Source organism: Neofelis nebulosa, chromosome 7 (genome assembly GCF_028018385.1).
Source record: "Neofelis nebulosa isolate mNeoNeb1 chromosome 7, mNeoNeb1.pri, whole genome shotgun sequence".
NCBI lineage: Eukaryota > Metazoa > Chordata > Mammalia > Carnivora > Felidae > Neofelis > Neofelis nebulosa.
This window is the reverse complement of record NC_080788.1, coordinates 138,360,488-138,373,951: the sequence shown is the minus strand read 5'-3', so window position 1 is coordinate 138,373,951 and position 13,464 is coordinate 138,360,488. Positions and strand designations below refer to the sequence as shown.

General features: G+C 53.2%; 1 pseudogene; it reads left to right on the top strand.

Moving 5' to 3' along the window:
* Nucleotides 1-7,129: 7,129 nt before the first annotated feature.
* On the top strand, nucleotides 7,130-13,138 carry LOC131517997 (uteroferrin-associated basic protein 2-like; annotated as a pseudogene).
* The last annotated feature ends 326 nt before the right edge of the window (nucleotides 13,139-13,464 follow it).

Sequence of the window (13,464 nt, the reverse complement as noted above, 5' to 3'; positions counted from 1 at the left end):
TGGGGCGGGGGGGGGTTCCACTAAACCAGTTGAGTGTCTCAGACAAGAAGTTGGAAGGCTAGTGTCTGGGTATGATGACCTCTCTTGAGTGGGTGCCATGGTTCTCCAGCCAGGGTTTGTCAGGGCTGGCTGCCTTCTTGGCTCTAACGCTGTCACACACGCGTGCGCACACACACACACACACACACACACAGCCCTCGGGGTGTTCAGCCTCCTCCTTGCTGGCTCCTGGAGACAACGACCAGGCTCTCTTACTCTGAGTCCCGAAAGCCTCATGTGGTGCAGTGGGCCACAGCAGCTCCAGGCCGAAACAACCTTTCCATCCTTCCCTGCTTTCCTCCGGACAGGCTGTTCTGGCTCCTTCTACCTCACATTTCGTCACCAAGGGTCTCTCCTGAAGCCTCTACGGGAACCCCCATGCCCATCAGATCCAGAGACTTCTTTTTTTTTTTTTGGTGGGGGGGGGGGGGACTGGTGCTTCACACGACCTCAGCATGCCAGGGCCCTCACACTGGCTTTTCTGAGCCCTTTTACACAGGAAGAGACAAGACAGAAGGGGGTTATGCCGGATAGCCGGAGAGAAGCTCCGGGGGAACCCCCTACCTCCACACTCCCACAGGAGAACAAACAGGAGAACAGAGAGCGGAATTAACCACAGGGCCTCCCTGGGCTGCACGAGAACCGGGACCAAAGCCCAGTTCTCGTGGTGGAGAATATTCTAAATATCTTCCTACCGGGGACTCCCGCACTGGCTTCCACCATGCTGCCTGTCCCGAACCCTGCCACACGCACAGGGCTCTGCCCACGAAACCACGGTGCTGAGCCACTGATGCTGTCCTCTGAGGAGCACCTGGGGAGGAACCGACTCCGCGCACATGCACGCAGGAAGTGGCAGGCGTGAGGAACCGGGGAAAGACGCATCTGCCCTGCCCGGCTTCTAGCTCTGTGACCGTTCGGAGCCCCCAGTAGTCAGGGTGGCGGAGGGCGGCCAGCCTCCTTCCCCGCAGCCTCGCCCCCAGGTGGCCCACGACAGTGAAAGCCGGCCTTGGCAGCCTTCCTGTGCCCGTTCACACTTGTATTAGCCAGCAGGGGCAAGAACGGTCATAAAACCGATTTTGCCAGCTCTCGGCTCTCTCTGTAGTTTTTGTTTTTTCAGATGCCCACCCCTTGCATTTGTTCTGAAACATGTGCAGGACTCGTCCTCATCAAATATGGCAAAATGGCAGCGGCCCCCCGGGTGGCCCAGCCGCTTGAGCGTCCCACTTGGGCTCAGGACATGATCTCACGGTTCGTGAGTTCGAGCCCCGCGTCGGGCTCTGTGCGCGGGGCTCGGAGCCTGGAGCCTGCTTGGGATCCTGTCTCCTTCTCTCTCTGCCCCTCCCCACTTGTGCTCTGTCTCTCCACCTCTCGAAAACAAATAAATGTAAAAAAAAAAAATTTCTTTTTTAAAGGTATGGTAACATGGCAGGCGCAGACACGGCCGCCTTTAAGAGAAACTGGATTACCTGCAATTCCCAAGAAGAGAAGGCACGTCCACCACGCAGGGCCACATGCTGGAGCCCCAGGGGTGGTCGGGAGGCAGAAGGAGCAAGGGGAAAGACGGACACGAGCCTTTATCGCTATAGTGCGGAGAAGCGGTTAGGTGGGAACAACACCCCATTGGGCAGGAGGCGAGGCGCAGACGTTGAGGACGCAGCTGGCGGGTTCGTCATCAGATTCTCGTGTGTCGGCGAAAACGCAGCCTCCCCGCGGTGGGGAAGAGCTTCAGGTGTTAGTCCGACCCATGATTCAACGATGCCAAATCAACTTCGGAACATCAGGAATGATTTTTACAGAATTGCGTGAAGGCTTCCCTCAGGGCAGAAGTAACAATATTCCGAAGGCAGATTCAGAGAACGTGCTCGTCAGAGCCAGGTGACAAAACCCCATGAAAGCATCTAAAGAGGCAAACAAAAAACAAGCTCAGAATCCTGAGGCCAGGGACAGAGGTACCCATGCAATATTTCTAGCCAACCCACACCTCTGACAGTCCAGCCAGTTCGTGATTGGAAAATCACTTTTTAAAAAGTCATCCGTGGGCTTTTATCAGTGTTGATTTTGTTTCCAGAGACCAAGAGCGCGAGTGTGGGTGGGACAGAGAGAGAGAGAAAGAGGCACTCACTCCATGCCCAGTGCAAAGCCGGACTCAGGGCTCGATCTCACCACCCTGGGATCATGACCTGAGCCAAAATCAAGAGTTGATCGCTTCGTTGCTCAACCACTGAGCCACCCAGGGGCCCCTCACTAGTGTTGATTCTTAATCTAGTGTTCTAGATCAAACTAGTTGATTCTAGCTAGCCAAATCTTGAAGTATGGAGTATGGGTTTCTGATTAGAATCTTTCAAATGCTAAGTATCTGTACCTTCCTGTATCCTGTATCCTTCCTGCCCTGTATCTTCCTGATCTGCCAGGAGGTTGACTAACTGCCCCCAGAATGTAAGTAAAAATAATTACCAGTTCCTTCCTGTCTGTGCTGGAGTGTCTTAAAGGGCTGCATAGCTAGTAGGTCGGCAGAGCTCCCAGCAGCCCCCGGGCCATCTCAGTTTTCCAGGTGGGTATTGCCTCCCCACCTGTGCTGCCATCCGGGTGAATGAGCAGAGGCTTCGGGTCCCACGAAGAGCTGCCTGCACCGTGGAGGGCGTTTCTCTAAATTTCAGGACTAGGAAGTGAAGCTACTGATGTGGCCAAAAGGACCGGCTTTGTCTCCAGCACTGAGAAGTACGGTGTAGTCATCCCTGCTGGTGTCACCGCCCCTGGCGCGACTGGTGGCCACCCCTGTGCCAAGGCAGACGGAAGCTGTTCCTGGGGCTGTGGCATCGGTGACCTCACAGGCAGGATGGACGCAGCTCAGAGACGGGGTGGGGGGGGGGGGGCAGGGGCGGAGGAAGACAGAACTCAAGAAAAGAGGATTTCATGAGGTTCCAGAATCCCAGCCCCACCATCGTGGAACCACGGGACCTTCAGTGCCTTAGGGAATCTCTTTGGGCTTCACCCTCCTTGAAAACACTCATGGTGCCTGCGTCATTGGGTTGTCATGGCAGTAAACACACAGAAAGTGCTTAGGACCATACCTTGCAAATTGTTGGTGCCCAGGAAGTGTGACCTGTAAATGCCGTTGTGCTCATTTGTTACCCATATTGGAAACCTTTCAAAAAAGGGTGTCCTTTTCCAGCTCAATTCCCAGCTGAGAGCCCAGAAGAAAATTCAGGCATTCCCGCAGAATGTTGCCCACCACCCGCCCCCCTCCGTCCCCTGAAGCATCGCTCACACTGTGCGGCCAACATCCTCTGTCCCACTCAGGTCTCAGAACCATCTACAACTTTGGCTCAGGTCATGATCTCACCCTTGTGGGTTCAAGCCCCACGCCCGTACCCGTAAAAGTTTGCCTACTGCCCATTGAGTCCAGGGCCCACTTACCGCAGAGAGGAGATCTCTGGTCAGGGGGTTCTGGGTTGGGAGCACGGCTGTGGTGTCAGGCAGATGTGGGTGTGAGTCCCCAGCTCCGCTGGGGGACTGTGAAGTCACTGAGCGTCAGAGAGGTGGGTGCCCCCCTCTAAAATGGGGGCAGTAATAACAGGAGCGGCCTCGCACGTTTGTTTTGGGCGTTAGGTGAGATACTGCAGATCGGGGGTGCGACGCCTGATTGCAGATCAGGGAGCCCTGCACGCGGTGCCATTCGGCGCGGGGATAACCACTGTTCCTGTACAACACCACAAGGGGACTTAGGGAGGGCTCGCTCCCCAAGCAACGGAGCAGCTCCCCAAATGGCCCACCTCCTACTGGCAGAGGAATGGCCCTGGAAGGGAACAAGGGCTTCTCTATGGAGAAGACGGAGTCCCCCGGGGGAATATAATATACTCATGTGTTCATTTACGGAACAGTTGTACACCCATTTGTACATCCTGTGGGCCAGGATGAAGGAGGCAATCATATTATGTACAGATTTCTCCAACAAAGTTTTCACAGACCACCAGGAAATGAACCAATGTATTTTGCAAGCCAGCATGATATGGGAGAGGCGAGAACGTGGTATTATGGGAGCCCACGGAACCTAACTCTGCCTGGGTGGAAGGACAGAGAGGTGGCTGTCAGGAAAGGCTTTCTCAAGGAGAGATCGGAAGTGAATCCTGACGAGTAGGTAGTTGCTGTGTTAGCCTGAGAAGGCGGAGAAGTGGGGTTCCAGGCAGGCAGAACGGCACGCGCTAAGAAAAAACCTGGTTTCTTTGCTTCTCGGCAAGGATTTGGTCCGGCTGGAGAGCAGAGGCCCGAGGAGTGAGTGGTGAGATAGGAAGTTGGCCGTCAGCAGAGGCACATCATGAGGGTCCTGGGAGAAAGGGGCCACTGAAGGCTTTGGAGTTGGGTAAGTGGCCGGTTCCATACCAGACTGGAGAATGCATGGAGGTGGCTCTCCTGCAAACAGGGGGCCAGCAACGAGGCAGAAGACATGAGCCATGAGGCAGGTAGTAGAGAGACAAGGGCCAGTGGGAAGCCAGGACCAGCGAGGAGGCACTGTAGAAAAGGAGAAACACAGTGACGCCCTACAGGAGGCCAGCCAACAGGCAGCCACACAAACAAATGGGACTCAGAGCAGAGACCCAGTTCTGGAAATCGGGGCATGGGGAACGGGGAGATTCTAGTGCACAAGGGCAAAAGATACCTGGGGACCAGGCACCAGAGATTCCCCAATCAGGTTGGCCACCAGGGGACTCCGAACCCCACAGAACATCATCACATGTCAGCCAGGAGGGTGTCACGGATGAGGTGCCCGCTGTGTACGTGCATCATCTCCTTGAGCATGGGCACTATTTCCTCCACGACGGATGAGGAAGCCAACGCTCCGAGAAACGACTTGCTCGAGGTGGCCCCGTAGATGCCAGCTGGGGCACTGGCGCTCACCTCCAGCTCCATGTGACCCCCAGGCCCACCATCTTTCCAACAAAGCCTGTTGCCACTGCTCATCTTTTTTCTTTTCTAACAGCTTTATCGAGCTACTAATTTGCATACCATAAAATCCACCCATTGGCCGTGTATAAGTCCATGATTTTTAGTCAATTCAGCCTCACTTCAACCCAGCTTTAGAACATTTGCAGCAACACTAAAGCCTGTCCTCAAGCCCCTTTTCGGTCTGTCCTGGCACCTTCTTTCAGCCCCAGGCAACCACTGATGTGCCTTCTCTCTCTAAAAATGTGCCTTTTCTGGATCTCTCGTATAAATCGAATCCGACAGTGTGCAGGGCTCTGAGCGACTGCTCTCACCCACTATAACGCTCTAAGAGTCCGTCCATGCTGTGGCTGGCGTCGTGTTTTGCAGTCCAACCATCAATGAGCGAGAGTCCCGGTTTCTCCACAGCCTTGTCAACCTTGGTATTTCCTGTCTCGTTTATTACAGCCCTTCTGACACGTACGTAATATCATCTCACTGTGGGTTTAATTTGTATTTCCCCAATGACTGGTGATGCTGAGGACAGTTTCGTGTGTTTATTGGCCATCCTCTTTGGTGAAATGTCGATTAGAGTCTTTTGCCCATTTTTAAATTGGGTTATTTCTCTTTTTATTATTATTCATCTGCTGTGAAGTCTCTGGCTGCGAAGTCCGGTGTCTGGAGACCCTCACCAGCAGTGTCCTATTGACTCCTTTTTTTCCTGAGTATGGGCCACCCTTTCTTGTTTCTTTGCATGTGTTGTGATTTTTCTTTTCTTGAATACTGGACATTTTAGATAATATAGTAACTCTGGATTCTGAATCTTCCCACCTGGGGAGATTTAGTCATTTACCTGGATGATTTAGTTTGTTTGTCGACTTAGTAATTTGCCTGGATGGACTCTGCGATCTGGCCACTGATGTTTTTTCTGTTTTTCTTGTCTTTATTTTATATATAAGCCTGACTCCTAGAGGTCACCCCTGTAATTGTGTTGCTTATTGTTCAGCCACATATTGGTTAGAAACTGTGTTCAAACACCTTGAGCCAATAAAGCTTCCACTTCCTGCTGATGGATCTGTACGGAGGCTGGTGAGCCCATTTAAACCTCAGGCAGCCCTCAAGTACTCCCCAGATTGTACATTCTCCTCTTCTCTCTCGCTTCTCCTTGGACCAGGGAGTTATGTGTAGCTATGTGTAGCTTTCACCTTCTCTAGTCTCTGTTGGGCACACGAAGGGCCCCCACCCCACCCCACTGCCTGGGATATGAAGAGGGCTCATCAGGCCCCCAGTAGTGGCCACAGCTCTTGGGACTCCCTGTTGAACCTCCTGCTACTCCGCTGGCCTATTTAGTGCCCCCAACCCAACCACAGACTAGCAGAACTCCCGCCCCCCAACAATCCCACCCCCTGCACACACACACACACACACACACACACTGCTCACCACCGAGATCGTTGCTTTAACAGACAACATACCAAATCAAGTGGTTTGACCACCCACCACCAGATCTGGGTTGGGGGGAAGCAGCCCCAGACAAAAATGTCACAGACTCACTCTGTGCTTCCTCAAAATTCAGTACTCTTCATGAATGAATGCTTCTGTTTGCCACAGGCCTTTGGTAGATCACGAGAGCACAGAAATGGTTGCTTTTGACGATTGTATCCAGCTCTTTAGTTGTTACTGGGAAGAGGATTCGTAAGTGGTTTGTCTCCAACACGCCGGGAGTGAGTTCCTTCTACACTCGGAATGACCCTACACACATAGCCTTGATTCCCCACCCCTACTCCCAGGCGCCCCCACCATACATACCCCACCACCTAGAATTCCCTCTTCAAACTTCCCTGAGGATGTGTAGATTCCTGCGTTAATTCTTAAGACCTAGATGAAAGGTAGCCACCCTCTGCTGATGGCCCCAGGTCATTCACTGGGTCCTTCTCTACCCTAAGTAGATGTTTGCCGAAACTCTGCCTGAGCAAATTCATGGCCAGTAACACAAATGGCCCCGTAACCATTAATTTGCTCATTGGCTCACGGGCGACTGATGCGCAAGGAAAAAAATAACGTAAATGATTCAGTTGTTGTTTGCTTTGGACAGTATTTGAACATGATCTGTTGGTCATTAATATTAACTCAGGTTTATCCATTCCACTGCCCCAGCGGCCATATAAATATGGCACGGGCAGATGCAAAGAGCTTGTGGCAACAGCAGTTTCCTCTGGAAGGTAAGCCACCTTTCTCTTGGGGACAGGTTCCACCTGACTGTGTTTTCTTGCTCTTTTTTGCCATGTTTCAGGCAGTACCTGCCTGAGGGAAGACAATGGAAGATTCAGGGTAATAAGCGCGTGTGTGTATTATTCGGGGGTCTCCTCCATCCGCTGTTCCCCATCCCAGAGCCCCCTCCCGTTCCCTGGCCTCCTCAACCACAGTGTCCTCTACCCTTCACCACCCCATCCCCCCTTCATACGAGGTGGATGGAGGAGGCAGTGAAGGATGGGGGCTGTTGGGACAATGGGGGTAGGGCATGGGAGATGGGGGGCCATTGCTGGGGGTTGGAGGGGACAATGAGGGCGTAGGGCAGGCTGCTCAGGGCCAAGAGTCTGGTTGACTTCACCTCTGCACCACAAGCTAGAAGCTGGCAATAGGCCTGCACCCACAAATTGTCCAAAACTCCATTAGTGGAGCATCCCAGAAAGAATAGCATCTTCTCCGCTCTGAGTATCTCTGCCTCCTTGGCCATGACTTCCCTGGGTACGAGATCCACAACATGCACTGACCTCCTAGAGGGCCTTGGATTCGACCTCAAAGTCATCAGGGTGTGGGACATCCACCAGGGGTTCCAGAGTGTCGTTCGGATGCTGAGCCAGCTGAAGAGGGAGGGACATCTGAAGCACAGGGACATCCTCTTTATCGATGGTGATAGGAAGTTCACCTCGATGTCCCCGTGGGACACAGAGGGCGTATATGATGTGAAGGCCCAGATGACTGACTTTCGAGATGCAGAAAAAAAACAAGAAGCAGATCAAGCACTTTGTGGCTGAAAAAAATGCACACGGGAACCAAGGAATTCATCACCTCTCTGAACCCTCACACCGTCCCGTTTCTCGTTAACTACGTTTTCTTCAAAGGTAAGGTTTATCAAGTGCGTGAATTCCTGTTTGGGTATAACGTCTGCCCTTGCACTTCCTAAAAGATTTCAGTCAGAAACACGTGTAGTTTTGGTAATTATATCCCATTTCCCATAGACCAGCAGATCTGAAACGTTTTGATTTGCGTTAATTTCATTGTGTTGTCCGGCCTTTTTAAGCGTTTCTGCTCCCAACCCTCTCAATCATGTCGCTTGCCATACTTAAGATATTTTGGAGTAAAATGGAGTAACTCTTGATGGTGGAAACAGATCGCATGCAGGAGTGTGTGGGCAGCCATGTGCACGCAGGTGTATGTTTTTCTGGCAAAACATTTCCCTCCTTGAATAAGTTAAACCATTTCAAACAGATTTCTTTTGTCATAGGACTTCTTAGAACTCTTAACACGCTAAGAGGCATCGGGAGTTTTCAAAGAAGGGATGTTGGGCTCAATGTTTCCCAAATTATTTGACAGGAAAATCCTTTCTTGGTGTTACAGGTCCAGAGGCAGGTAGCGTTTTGGTAAACATCTTCTGAGGAACACAGATTTAAAGAAAGCCTATGGTGAATATTTTCAAAATTCATGTGTTTGCCTTTCTTTCCTTTGCATCAATCCGGAATTTTCAATATTCTGTTCACTGAGGTCAAGGCATCACTGGAAGGAGACTGCTCCCTTCGCTAGATGATCCCCTCTGGGGTCCCCCAAACATGTGGGTGCTGATGCCTTCTCCAAGAGGTCACTCTTTGATTTCTTCCTTCCCGATTCCCCTAGGCATCTGGGAAATGGCTTTCCATCCCGACCTCATGTGCAAGGAGGACTTCTTTGTGGATGAGTGCACACCACAGTGCGGGTGGACATGATGTGGAAGATGGAACAAGTGATTTATAGCCGATTGGAGGAGCTGTTTGCTACAACGGTCAAAATTCCTTACATTGGAAACGTGTCCTTAGTCCTCATGCTCCCAGATGTGGGAAAAGCCCGACTCTGCCCTAAATCACATGATTGTTCAAAACGCCACGCTTCTGAAATCCAGTGGCACGAGGTATGCTACTCTGGAGGGACATTCTAGATTCACGTTGAAATTTTGCTCAGATCTCACTTCCTCTGTGCAAAAGTCTTATTTCCGGGGAACTGAGATTCTGCTTACTTCCAAGCATCTTTGTGGAAAATGAAACAAGCCAAGCAGGGACAATGGTGGCCTGGCTTCTGTTACCAGCCGGACACGCCTTAAACTGTCTTAATTACGGTTCTTCGGGCTGCATGTATCAGAAACCCACTTCGTATGTGCTCAAGGGGGTAAAGAAAGGAATGTATTGGAAAGATACACGCAAGGGGATCGACACAGCCAGGTGTCATGAGGGGCTGGACATGGGACGGCAACGTCATTAGAAATTCCGTCTCCCCGATGTCCCACTCATCCTTGCTCCTAACCTCTCTAGCTCAGCAAACCAGCTCTCGTCCAGGCAGCGCGTGGTTTACTCACCCAACACATGTTTTCTGAGCACCTATGCCACACCAGACACCCCCTGGTGCTGGGAACAGAATGGCTAGCCAAACGCGTCTCTGCCATTGTGGGATTTTCCATCTGGTGGGAGAGGCAGTGAGTCCACTAACAAAGGTGTAAATTCGAATTGCATTGAAAGCTACGGAGAGAATGAGTAGGGAGATAGAAGACAAGATTCAGTATGAATTGGGGATCTTAATTAGGTATGATGATTGGGGAAGGATCCCAAGAGGTAAATTTTCAGCTGAGACCGTTATGGGCAGACACAGCTGCTTTCCAGCCCAGCAAATGCTCCACTCCGGAGTGAGTCTAACCTATTTCGGTTCTGATTACATATTCCTGGAAGGGAGAACTGGGTTGATCCAGCTTAGGTAAGGTGTCCACCATGGCCCAAGCGGATATGGACAGATCACATAATGAAAGCGTGATTCTCAATGGCCCACTGAGCTTGGCGGGGGCGGGGGCAGGGGCAGTCTTCGGGCAGTAAATGCGTAGACTGGGAAGAAATCTCCAGATAGTTTTCGGCCCATGCCACGTGGAAGCCCAGACTGTTGCCCAGGAAGCACCTGCTGCGGTTGAGGGCCCTGAGAGAGTGTGCGTGCCATCATCTGCCACAGCCGTACTTCATGCCATGTCATGGCTGGAACGGGGGGGGCGGGGGGTACACCAACAGAGGAACCCAGCTAATAACTGGGTTACTATCCAGCCAGAAGCTTAACATCACATTGGCACAGGCTAAACTATATTGCTCTGTGAGCAACTATGCCCCTGCCTATAGCTGGAGGGTTGCCCAGACACAGGGCTGGGATCCCCTGGCCTGACCCTCGTCTTCTCTGGGATGGGGAGGGCACAGCTTGAATAGTAAGGAATATTTTAAGAAGTGATTTGTTTGGTTGCAGCCCACGCTTCCACACCACTCATCCCTCGGCACACACGCACTCGTGCCCCACCCTTTCTCCCCTTTCTCTTGGAAGAGGTCTTAAAGCCCAAGCAAAATGCTTCCCCTGGACAAGGAGAGAGACGTATTTCAGCTTCCTTGGGGGTTTCGCTCTTAACAGACTGGTACACTTAATTATGCCCAAGTGCAAGATCTCCTCCAAGATAGACTTAAAAAAACTGCTTCCCAAGGTGGGCATCAGAAATGTGTTTACTCCAGCAGCGGACTTCTCTGGCATCACACAGGAGGATTTCCCAGCTGTTTTTGAGGTGCGCAGAGCAATTTCTAGAGTTTCTGTGTTGTTCACAACCGTCCTGATTGACAAACAATTTTTTGCCTGGGTGGCTCAGTCAGTTGAGCTTCTGACGTCAGCTCAGGTCATGATCTCACGGCTTGTGGGTTCGAGCCCCATGTCGGGCTCTCTTGCTGACAGCTTAGAGCCTGGACCCCACTTCGGATTCTGTGTCTCTGTCTCTCTCTGTCCTTCTCTCTCTCTCTCTCTCTCTCTCTCTCTCTCTCTCTCAAAAATAAATAAACATTAAAAAAAAAGAAAAAAGAAAAACAATTTTCAGAAAATAGCAGTTATAAATCTTATCCGCTTTGGTCCATTGGCTTTTGGGGTTTTTCAGTCACGCAGATATTCACAAATCATTACATCAAGCACATTTGCAGGCTCTGAGGATGTAGTTATGAGCGAGCCAGACAAAGTCTCACCCTCGCAGATGTTCCGTTCTCCCGACGGGGTCAGACAGTGAGCGTGCCAACAAGTAGGTCGGCATCATGTCAACCAGTGACACGTTCTGTGAAGACGGGAAAGCAGAGAAGCTGTGAACAATGTGCCGGGTGCGGTGGGCAACTTGGGGAGGGCCAGCCAGGAAAGGCCTGGGGCTGGGAAGGCCTGAGGAAGGGAAGAAGAGGGCCAGGGGACCTGGAGGGGGACCTCGAGGGGAGGCATGTTCCAGGCAAAGGGAACAAGTGCGTCCTGAGGGAGACGTGGGCTTGACATCCTCGAGGACCCCCAAGGAGGCCCACGCAGCTAGCGTGGCACGTGGGCAGGAGAGGGGCGGACGGCGAGTGTGGAAAACGGGCAGGGCGGGCCGCATGGGTCCCCACGTCCTGCACAGGCCCGGGGTATGCTCTGACTCACATGGGGGGCGTCCGAGGCTGCCGTGAGCTGACATGTGTTTTATGCCAGACCACCCACCGTGGTGAGGAGGAGGGGTGGCTGATGACCCAGGGGAGGGGTGAACCGGGCTTGATGGGGCGTCGACGGGAGCGCTAGCTGAGGTGCGGAGCTCTGCGTGCGTTTTGAAGACAGAGCTGGGGTACAGGGAAAGAAGAGTCAGAGACACCAGCTCCCGCTACCAGGGCCCGAGGTAGGGGGGGCGGGGTGCGGATGAGCAAGCAGGGACCGGCTCTCCCGGCCCCGGACACGTGTTAGACGTCCAGACGCCGTGGCGCGTTTGTGGGCACGAGGCGCTGCCCGCCAATTACTCCCCCAGGGTCACCGCTGACCCGCTGCTTTTGGGCCTCCCACCCCGTGACACGCCGCCCTGGACGTAAGCGGCGATCGCAAGCCTCACCACCGCGCAGCGCTCGATAGATCACAAAGCACTTTTGCAGGTTTCTCTCACCTGACTCTCCCAACGACCCCGGGGGAGGGGACAGGATCTGAGCGAGCTGTCACTCATGGAAGGCACGGCAGTGTGGAGCTCCCAGGGCCAGACCGGCTGGGATGCTGCTCTCGCGGGTATAAGCTCTCCCTACTGTGTTCCATTCAAACAGACCCGGTGGGCCAGTGCTCCCTGAGTGCGGGTGTGGGGCCGGGTCTGAAGGATGCCAGGCCCCTCACCGTACAGGAGCCATGTCACCACACATCCCCCACCCCCCAAGGCCTCCTATAGATCAGAGGGGTGGACCTGGGTGTTCTGACCCAAGTGCTCCCGCACAGAGGGAAAACTGTGTGTGCTTGCACGGAGACAGGAAAACTAGCCCCCTCCGGCCCTTTCTCTCCGGGGATCCTTCCCGAAAGCCTTTGAAAGGCCCCTCCCTCAGTGATTCTACAGGGTTTTTTTCCTAAGCCTTGAGACCACCCAGCTTCCCTCTGAACTCTAATCCCCCTTTCCTCTCATGTAAACACCCAAACTCCTCAAGCCCTCTGCCTACACTGGGGAGACCCAGCTCAGCAGTTAGTGCGAACCCCTCCCTGAGGCATCTGGCCTTCAAGGGCGGGTCAGACAGCGGAGAGCCTCGGGTGGTTCTTCTGGAATGGGCGTCAGCTTTCCCCCACCTGCCTCAGCCACGGAGGGAGCCGGCCTCCCAGCTCGGCACACGGCCCTGACTTGCTCTTGAGCCAGCCAGGCGAGCTCACACCCAGAGTTGAGACGGGACCTGTTTCTCCCCGGGTGACGCATGAGGCCACAATGGAGGTGAGCAAGGAAGGCGAGCTGGACGCCCGCAAGGTCACGGACGCGGATAAGGCCATCCCCCTTCACTCACATACAGCAGCCCCCTTGGTGGCGAAGTTCAACAGACCCTTCTTCCTATTTGTGTTGGACCGGATGACTCAGAGAGCCCTCCTCATGGGCAACGTCTTCAACCCCGCGGCAGAGTAGAGATGGGGCCGGGCTCCGCGAAGCTGGAATCCAGTTGCTTCTGAATAAAGTGGGTAAAATCCACTGCTATTGAATCCAAAGAAGCTGAGCCTGAGAGCTGTGGTCTGAGAATGGAATTGGGATGGGTCGTCTTTGCTGGCCTTCTGTCCTGGAACAGGGCAGGACAAGGAGAGGTGGGGGGCCTGCTAGGGACGTTTGATGGGTGTGTCTTCTGTCCTGAGAAAGGGCAGGGAAGCGACGCTGAAGGGTGTGAGCTGGGTGCGAGAGGGCCTCTTCTGTATGTGGCCATCTCGTTGGTCTTGCTTCCTGCCCAGCTGGCAGTCAGA